The 9,864-nt window shown below is 41.6% G+C and overlaps 1 pseudogene; it reads left to right on the forward strand.

The window, feature by feature from the left end:
- The window catches only part of LOC125532754, a 26,919-nt pseudogene extending 17,372 nt beyond the window's left edge, over positions 1 to 9,547 (forward strand).
- The last annotated feature ends 317 nt before the right edge of the window (positions 9,548 to 9,864 follow it).

A 9,864-nucleotide genomic window follows, 5' to 3' on the forward strand; every position in this document is an offset into this window, starting at 1 on the left:
AATATTCAGATCTGAAAGATTCAAGATAAAAGTTCATATTGACATAAAAATAAAAATACTTCAAGCATACTAACTAAGCAATTATGTCTTTCTCAAAATAACATGGCGAAAGAAAGTTCATCCCTACAAAATCATATGGTTTAGTCATGTTTCATTTCCGTCACACAAGAATGCTCTAATCATGCACAACCCCGATGACAAGCCAAGCAATTGTTTCATACTTTAGTAATCTCAAACCTATAAACTTTCACACAATATATGAGTGCGAGCCATGGACATAGCACTATGGGTGGAATAGAATATAATGATGGGGGTTATGTGGAGAAGACAAAAAGGAGAAAGTCTCACATCAACGAGGCTAATCAATGGGCTATGGGGATGCCCATCGATTGATGTTAATGCAAGGAGTAGGGATTGCCATGCAACGGATGCACTAGAGCTATAAATGTATGAAAGCTCAACAAAAGAAACTAGTGGGTGTGCATCCAACTTGCTTGCTCACGAAGACCTAGGTCACTTGAGGAGGCCCATTGTTGGAATATACAAGCCAAGTTCTATAATGAAACATCCCACTAGTATATGAAAGTGATAACTCAAGAGACTCTCTATATGAAGAACATGGTGCTACTTTGAAGCACAAGTGTGGAAAACGGATAGTAGCATCGCCCCTATTTATTTATTTTCTTTTTTTGTGGGCCTTTTTTTTCTTTGACCTTTCTCATTTTTTTTGGACAATGCTCTATTGAATGATGATCATCACACTTCTATTTATTTACAACTCAATGATTACAACTCGATACTAGAACAAAGTATGACTCTATATGAATGCCTCCGGCGGTGTACCGGGATATGCAATGAACCAAGAGTGACATGTATGAAGGAATTATGAACGGTGCCTTTGCCACAAATAGTATGTCAACTACATGATCATGCTAAGCAATATGACAATGATGCATGTGTCATGATGAACGGAATGATGGAAAGTTGCATGGCAATATATCTCGGAATGGCTAAGGAAATGCCATAATAGGTAGGTATGGTGGCTGTTTTGAGGAAGATATAAGGAGGTTTATGTGTGACAGAGCGTATCATATCACGGGGTTTGGATGCACCGGCGAAGTTTGCGCCAACTCTCAATGTGAGAAAGGGCAATGCACGGTACCGAAGAGGCTAGCAAGGATGGAAGGGTGAGAGTGCGTATAATCCATGGACTCAACATTAGTCATAAAGAACTCACATACTTATTGCAAAAATCTACAAGTCATCAAAAACCTCGGCACTACGCGCATGCTCCTAGGGGGATAGATTGGTAGGAAAAGACCATCGCTCGTCCCCGACCGCCACTCATAAGGAGGACAATCAAATAACACCTCATGTTTCAAATTTGTTACACAACATTTACCATACGTGCATGCTACAGGACTTGAAAACTTCAACACAAGCATTTCTCAAATTCACAACTACTCAACTAGCACGACTTTGATATTATTACCTCCATATCTCAAAACAATCATCAAGCATCAAACTTCTCTTAGTATTTAATACTCTATATGAAAGTTTTTACTAATCTTGAATACCTAGCATATTAGGATTTTAAGCAAATTACCATGCTATTAAGACTCTCAAAATAAGTGAACCATGAGAGTTCATCTATTTCTTCAAAATAAAACTACCACCATGCTCTAAAATATATAAGTGAAGCACTAGAGCAAATGACAAACTACTCCGAAAGATTTGAGTGAAGATCAATGAGTAGTTGAATAATAATGCAACTATGTGAAGACTCTCTAACATTTAAGAATTTCAGACCTTGGTAGTTTATTCAAACAGCAAGCAAAACTAAGTAAAATAAAATGACGCTCCAAGCAAAACACATATCATGTGGCGAATAAAAATATAGCTTCAAGTAAAGTCACCGATGAACGAAGACGAAAGAGGGGATGCCCAGAAGGCATCCCCAAGCTTAGGTTCTTGGCTATCCTTGAATATTACCTTGGGGTGCCTTCGGCATCCCCAAGCTTAGGCTCTTGCCACTCCTTATTCCATAGTCCATCGAATCCTTACCCAAAACTTGAAAACTTCACAACACAAAACTTAACAGAAAACTCGTAAGCTCCGTTAGTATAAGAAAGTAAATCACCACTTTGAGGTACTGTAGTGAACTCATTATTTATTTATATTGGTGTTAAACCTACTGTATTCCAACTTCTCTATACTAGCCATAGATTCATCAAAATAAGTAAACAACACATGAAAAACAGAATCTGTCAAAAACAGAACAGTCTGTAGTAATCTGAATCAAACGTATACTTCTGGAACCCCGAAAATTCTAAAATAAATTGCTGGAACTGAGGAATTTATCTATTAATCATCTTCAAAAATAATTAACTAAATATCACTCTCCAAATAAAAATGGCAGCAATTCTCATGAGCGCTAAAGTTTCTGTTTTTGACAGCATGATCAACAAGACTTTCCCCAAGTCTTCCCAAAGGTTCTACTTGGCACAAACACTAATTAAACACATAAAACCACATCTAAACAGAGGCTAGATGAATTATTTATTACTAAACAGGAACAAAAAGTAAGGAACAAAAATAAAATTGGGTTGCCTCCCAACAAGCGCTATCGTTTAACGCCCCTAGCTAGGCATGATGATTTCAATGATGCTCACATAAAGGATAAGAATTGTAACGTAAAGAGAGCATCATGAAGAATATGACTAGCACATTTAAGTCTAACATACTTCCTATGCATAGGGATTTTGTGAGCAAACAACTTGTGGGAACAAGAATCAACTTGCATAGGAAGGTAAAACAAGCATAACTTCAAAACTTTAAGCACATAGAGAGGAAACTTGATATTATTGCAATTCCTACAAGCATATATTCCGAATTCAACAATATAACAGCACCTAAAGCATTCTTTTCATGATCTACAAGCATAGAAATTTTATTACTCTCCACATAAGCAAAATTCTTCTCATTCGGAATAGTGGGAGTATCATAAGAAACTCGAATACTATAAATTGTTTCCACATTAAAAGAGTAATGTTCAGAAAGGATAATCATAATCATGACAAGTTTTATAAATATAATCATCACTACTTTTTATAGCATATGTATCATCACAATAATTATCATAAGTAAGAGGCATGCTATCATCATTATAAATTTGCATATCAAAACTTGGGAGACTAAAAATAGCATCTTCATTAAGCGTAGCATCCCCAAGCTTGGTGGGACAAACGTTAATTGCAGCAAATATATTCTCAAAAACATCATCTTCATCAAACATAGCATCCCCAAGCTTGGGCCTTTTCATATCATAAGCATAATCACTCTCATCATTAATAGTATGGATAGCGCCAATAGTATAGCAATTATCATATTCGTCCAAGCAAGTGCCAAAAAGATTTTCAAGATCACAAGAAGTATCATTATCTTCCACAATTATATTTTCATGAGGCACAATAATGATAGGAGAAGCACTATTTAGGGGAGATATCTTTTTACCTCTCTTTTTTTTTCTTTTCTTCTTCTTCACCACATAATATGTGGGTTCAATCCTCTTTTTGGAGCTCTTTATTGAGAAATAAGGGATCGAGTCACTCCCACGCCTCCTCAGAGCTCAGTGGATTCTGGCCGTCAGATTCGTTTTCCTGATGCGATTCTAGCTGTCGGATCAAGCCTCTGGACGATCTGGGCCGCCGGATCAAAAAACGGCGCTGTAGCAATGAATAGTTACTGCCTCCACGCGCTGCCGCTTACTTCGCCTGTTCGACCTGGACTCGCTGACCTGTGGGGCCGCTCGCGGGTGGGCCGCGTTTGTCAGTGACCGTGGCTGCGGGTGTGGCCTGTTCGTCCCGCCGCGCGCACCGGCGGGTAAATATCCCGCGCCACCGCACGTAATATCTTGCCTCCGCCGAGGTTAGTTTGGTCTTTTCGCGTCCAGGCCTCGTGCGTGGCCGTCGCTGGTTGGCCCGTCGGTGGATGAGGTGAGGACAGCGACCTCTTCGTCCTCCCATTCGCCCCCTCCCCCCAGCCCCTCTCTCTCCCTCGCTCGATCTCCTCTCCAGCCGCCCGCACACCCCCTGCCATCGCGCCGCCGACGTCGTTGCCGCTCGCATCTCAGGGCGCGTCGTCGGCTCCCGAGCCCTCCTGCTCCGACCCCGCAGAGGGCGCGTCCATGGTCGGAGCGGAGGAGGAGATCCAGGCGGAGCGCGCCATCTCCATCGCCGCGGCCCCCGGCCTTCGTCGAGCTGCTCGTCATCTTCCTCAGCCTCATCGTAAACGCCGCCGTCGGCTTCTGGCAGGAGACCAACGCTGAGAAGGCGCTCGAGGCGCTGCGCCAGATCCAGTCCGACCGCGCTGCCGTGCGGCGCGACGGCGAGTGGGCGCCTGCCCTCCCCGTCGGCGAGCTCTTCCCCGGGGACGTCGTGCAGCTCCGCATCTGGGACAAGGTGCCCAACGATATGCGCGTCCTCAGGCTCATCTCCTCCATGCTCCGCGTCGAGCAGGGGTCGCTCACGGGTGAGAAACTCTGTCAACAAGGCTGCGCATGCCGTGCCGGTCGAGGATGCTGACATCCAGGCCAAGGAGTGCATCGTGTTCGCGGGCACCACCGTCGTCAATGGCAGCGCCGTCTGCCTCGTCGTGCGCACCGGGATGGCCACCGAGATCAGCAAGATCCACTCTGGTGTCGTCCGCAGAATAGGTGGTCTCTCTCTCTCTCTCTCATTACCTTGCCTTGCAGGTGGCCATCGTTGCGGAGCTGGATGAGATCTCTGGGCAGCCCGCCACATAGCTTGCAGCCCTGGACCCTGGTTCTTGCCACTGATGTGGCACCTCCTGGTTCAGCATGAATGTATTGCATGATAGGTGTTTGATAAATTGTCAGGGTGGGCTCATGAACAGAGTGGCCGATCAGTTTACCTTATTAAGAAGGGGATTTAGCTTTCCAGTATGTTTTTCTTTTTCTTCTTCCATATTTTGTTTTTTCTTCCTTTTTCTTCACTCAATTGACACTATTTTGTTTGTGTGCTGCCTAATTTGCTTTCCAGGTACAGATATTGGTGTGGTTTGGCCTTGCCTTCCCGCAGATAGTGGTTCGATTGGCTGTCGCAGGAGGACGTTCGGCGAGGCACTCACCAAGATCATCGGCCTCATATGCATCCTCGTGTGGCTCATCAATGTCAAGTACTTTTTGACCTTCGAGCTCGACGAATGGGTGCCCAGGAACATACGCTTTTCGTTTGAGAAGTGCACATACTACTTTGAGATCGCCGTGGCGCTTGCCGTCGCCGCCATACCCGAGGGATTGCCTGCCGTGATCACCGCCTGCCTCGCCCTCGGAACCAGGAAGATGGCCGCCAAGAATGCGCTCGTGAGAAAGCTGCCCAGTGCGGAGACTCCGGGCTGCACCACCGTGATCTGCTCTGACAAGACTGGGACACTGACCACCAACCAGATGTCAGTCTCAAAGCTCGCTGCGATCGGTGATGCCCCAGGGAAAGTTAGGAGCTTCAAGGTGGACGGCACGTCGCATGATTCCCATGATGGCAAAATTTACTACTGGCCTGTAGGGAGGATGGATGCAAATCTTGAGATGATTGCGAAGGTTGCCGCTGTGTGCAATGATGCCAGTGTCTCACATTATTCAAACCAGTATGTTTCCACCGGAATGCCGACCGAGGCTGCTTTAAAGGTGAGGATTGATACAGTTCATGCTATTCTCAGTTTTCTTGAATTTCACAGTGTTAATTTGAGAATATGGTGGTGCTTACTTGGTCCGCAACTGAACAATTTAGGATACAGTTATCACTAGAGTTTTGGTTGTGTCAGTCCAAATTCAGATAGTACTGATGTTGGAAGACATTCCATTCTTAGGCTTCCATGATGATTAATTTGTTGGTTGGTTTCTTGTGGGTCTTGGTTGAGAAAATGGGAGTACCTGAAGGAAAGAACGGTCTGTCGGTGGATCCGTCCGAGACATTAGGTAAGCATCAATGCATGCTTTTGAGCTTAGCATAACATAACTTACTATTTTGATATTTTCTAATATGTGCTGCTGAGTTAAGCTACAGCTGTATACTGTTTGTTTCAGTATAACATAACTTACTTTCTGCTTGATTGTTTGTTTCAGTTTGGAGGTGAGACGTTGAGGCCATTTATGCTGTTGGAGGCTGTTGGGTACTGTTGGTGCCGTTTGGTTCATTCATAAGGTAAGCCACACCCTTTGGTTGTACTTTGTGATAAACTGTTCTGACTACGCATGAATGCTTGTTCCTTTATTTGTTCACTCTATTTGTGTGATGGAGTATCAGGGGCCTGCTGTTTTCATATGAGATGCACGTAAACTGAAGATTTTCTTTTTTACTTCAGAACTAAAGCGATTATTTTACCTAGCCCAAAAGAGAAATTTCTTTGTACATATTGTTTTGTTTACATGTATATGAGATACACGTTTGTGGCTAATACCTGAAACATATGAACTGAGAGTCGTTCTTTTCTTCCTGGACATGTTGATATCTATCTCCTTTGGTATGTCATATCCTTTTATTTCATTTAACAAAATTCTTTGCTACCAGTGAAATATCCTAAACAATCTTGAAAACGTAGTACAATATTTTTTTTTTTTGTGTTAGTTGCCGTGAGGCCTGCGAGGAATGTGCTTCAGAAACCACGCCATTACCATATATTACACTAATGCCATATTTAATCATTGACATAACTTTGGAGGTTTTAGTTCTGTTAAAAAGATCATGCCATGTGACTGGAAAGTATATATGTTCAGATTATAAATCATATGCAATTTAATATTTTTATTGGACATGGTGATTGGCAATAGATAAATGATATTAGCCTTGCATTGAGGATTATTTCCTTTTTTGTGGTTGGCATGAATGTCATTTTCTTACAACTACCCCTTTCTTCCTGTAATATCATTCCAGATTGTACATTAATAAGGAGATTTATATGAACATTGTGCCGCCTAACGCATCCATGCTTTAATTTTGTACTCAATAGTTTAAGCAGTTGCCCTTTGAGGTATAATTTTTCTAAACATTGTGCAGCCTAACACATCTATGTTGTTCTATTCGGATATGTTGGTGCAGTGTGTGTACGTTATGGGCATGCGGTTTCTGTCGTTTGCTGCTGTTGTATAGTCATAAGTAGGAGAGCTGAGTTTAGCTGTATTTCGTGCAATGAGCTGTCTACTCCTGCCAATGGCAACTTTATGGGCCGGCAACGGCAAGGTGTTAGTGATCTGCTATTCTACGTAACACCAATGGTGGTTTTTTTGGTCTGTATGGCATCGAGGTTGTTTCTATTCAGGTGTGTTGGTGCAGTGGGCATGCCGTTCCTGTCGTTTTGCAAACATTTCTGGTACTATCGAATCTGCTATTCAGCCAATAGCATTAATGTAGCTTGGCAAGGGAAAAAATGTTGATTTGCAAAATTTCTGCTATTAATGATTTGCTATTCTATGAAACCCTAATGCCTATTTTTCTGCTCTGTCCATGGCATTGATGTTTCTATTCGGATGTGTCGTTGTCTACGCCATGGGCACGCAGTTCAGGTCGTTTGCCCTGCCCTGTATCCATGTAGGAGAGTCAAGTTTAGTAATGAAATTATCAGTTTTCCTGCCAATGGTTTATGGCCTGGGAAGGAAAACTTTATCATTTTGTGAATTTATTTGTTGTCTTGCTTCCGAGGCTCTTAGCATATTTTTTGGCATTGCTTATGTGTATCAAGTATCATCATGCACAAAGTTGAATAATTTTAGAAATTTCTAATTTCCTGGTCGGTGCTTTTTCTGCATATTTCAGTGTTAGTGCTCAGAAAGTGAGGCTCACCTGCATGCGCTTCCGCCAGTTCTATGAGGCAAAAAGCAAAGAAGGGTCGGTACTCAATACCTTATTATATATGCTGCACAATAATTATTCTCCACTCTCTGTTGTTCAATTTTTTTATGTAAACCTGCCAGCTTATTTTGTCTTGTATGGCACTATATTAGCTCATGCCAATAAATATAATTAAGAACGGACCTGCCTGTTCACTTCATCTGCAATCACGTGATTGGTAGAACTTGGTTCATTATCTGAATACGCCTCCTGTAACTTGTTGTTTCTAGACTTCTGCTTATAGCACGACTGAATTCTTAAATAGCTTGATTTTTTATTTCCCAAACAAAGGTTTACAATCTCTGAACCATTTCAGTTCAGTTCGCTTAATCTCTCCAGAATTTGATGGTTTGGTATGTTCGCATTATTTTAGATGCCTCATGGCATTGGCTCTTGGTAGGAGTGACCGAGTGAGCTCTGTGATGTGCGCAACAAGTTCCAGACCATTATGCAGGTAGCTCCTTATGTGCCTATCTACGGCTGTGGAGTCTAGCGGCTGTTCTCTGGTTGCCTATCTAAGATTAATCTGCTCTAAAATATATTTAAGTGTACTGGCGTACTACAACTTCTGTTAGTTCAGCAATCTACTAAGATGATCCGTGTGCAAGGATATTTAGATTGTAGTTGGTAACAAATTATGCAAATTTGATGATCTATCTATTTGTTTCACTTTAGAGTTATTTGAATTTACTAGCCCATAATGTTCACTGCATTGCAAAATTAACTTTTACACGGAAAACTATTTGCAAAGTTAACTTCTGACGATTTTGCATGTTCCAGGTTATGGAGATCCCTGTCAGAAACCTTCTATTCCTGTTTTTCTTTTTAAGGGGTATTGAAATAGCTACATATATGAGCGAACCAATCATCGTTAGCCAGATAGTTATCTTCTGTTGTTTCATCTTATAATGAAATTTCATTGTCTAAGGAAAAATCATTTCCCTTCCAGTTATGTATGTGCTCAGTCTAATTAAGCGTTTTTAAGTAGCTTTCTCTTTCAGTCAGTTATTATTTCTACATTTCTATAATATTTTGTCGTATATGTCATCTGTGATTTATCTTTGTTCTTATATGACCGACTTGCAAAAGAAATAATAGGTAAACCAAAAAATAGCCTTAGTAGATATCAAAGATAAGTTAAAGTGAAAGTGCGTATTTTTGTTCGATATTCTTGCACCAATTCGCTGATCTTTTTTTCATCGTGGTTCTGTTTTGCAGTTTGAAATAAGGAATTGGAACTGCAACACCCTGTAATACTTGACAAACTACAGGAAGAAACATCAAGAACTTGCTCCCCATGAAACAACTCCACAATATCATTGTCACATGCTATTTTATTTGCAATGAGCATATAGATCCTCGCGATTGACCCATATGAAGTAACTTTAGCAAAGCTTGCTCTCTACCCTATTAAAGAATTGCTGTCTTTTTTGTAACATGAGTTACCCATTTTTTATTGGCCAGCATACCACTTTTGAGACATTAAGTGATAATGATAGTGGTTGATAAGTTGTATTGAGTTTTGCCTTACCTTCCACCCTAAAACGTGTTATCAGCCAATGTGCAAGTGTATATATTGCAATGTAATGCTCATTGTGGTATATGTATATACATGCAATGGCAGACTCATTGTGGTTGTTATAGTCATGTATTACCGTTTGGGCGGCTGGATATGACGGGTCAGGTTAGGTGCGGTAAGCCGCACTTCCTGTTGAGTGGCTGCGCTTTTGTTTTCGAACTTCCTGTTGAGTGGTCTTATGAACTTCCTGTCGAGTGGCTGCATTGTTATAGTTTTATGCTGATATTGAACATCACTATGTCCTGCTCCTATCACAATTGAATGTTTCTTCTTCATTGTATTATTATCGTATATGCTAAACCAGGATTATTACTGACTTAGGAACAAAAGCGTTGCTACCGCTACCCTCGTGCCAATTACTACTGACTTAGCAACCAAAGC

Source organism: Triticum urartu, chromosome 1, assembly GCF_003073215.2.
Source record: "Triticum urartu cultivar G1812 chromosome 1, Tu2.1, whole genome shotgun sequence".
Classification (NCBI taxonomy): domain Eukaryota; kingdom Viridiplantae; phylum Streptophyta; class Magnoliopsida; order Poales; family Poaceae; genus Triticum; species Triticum urartu.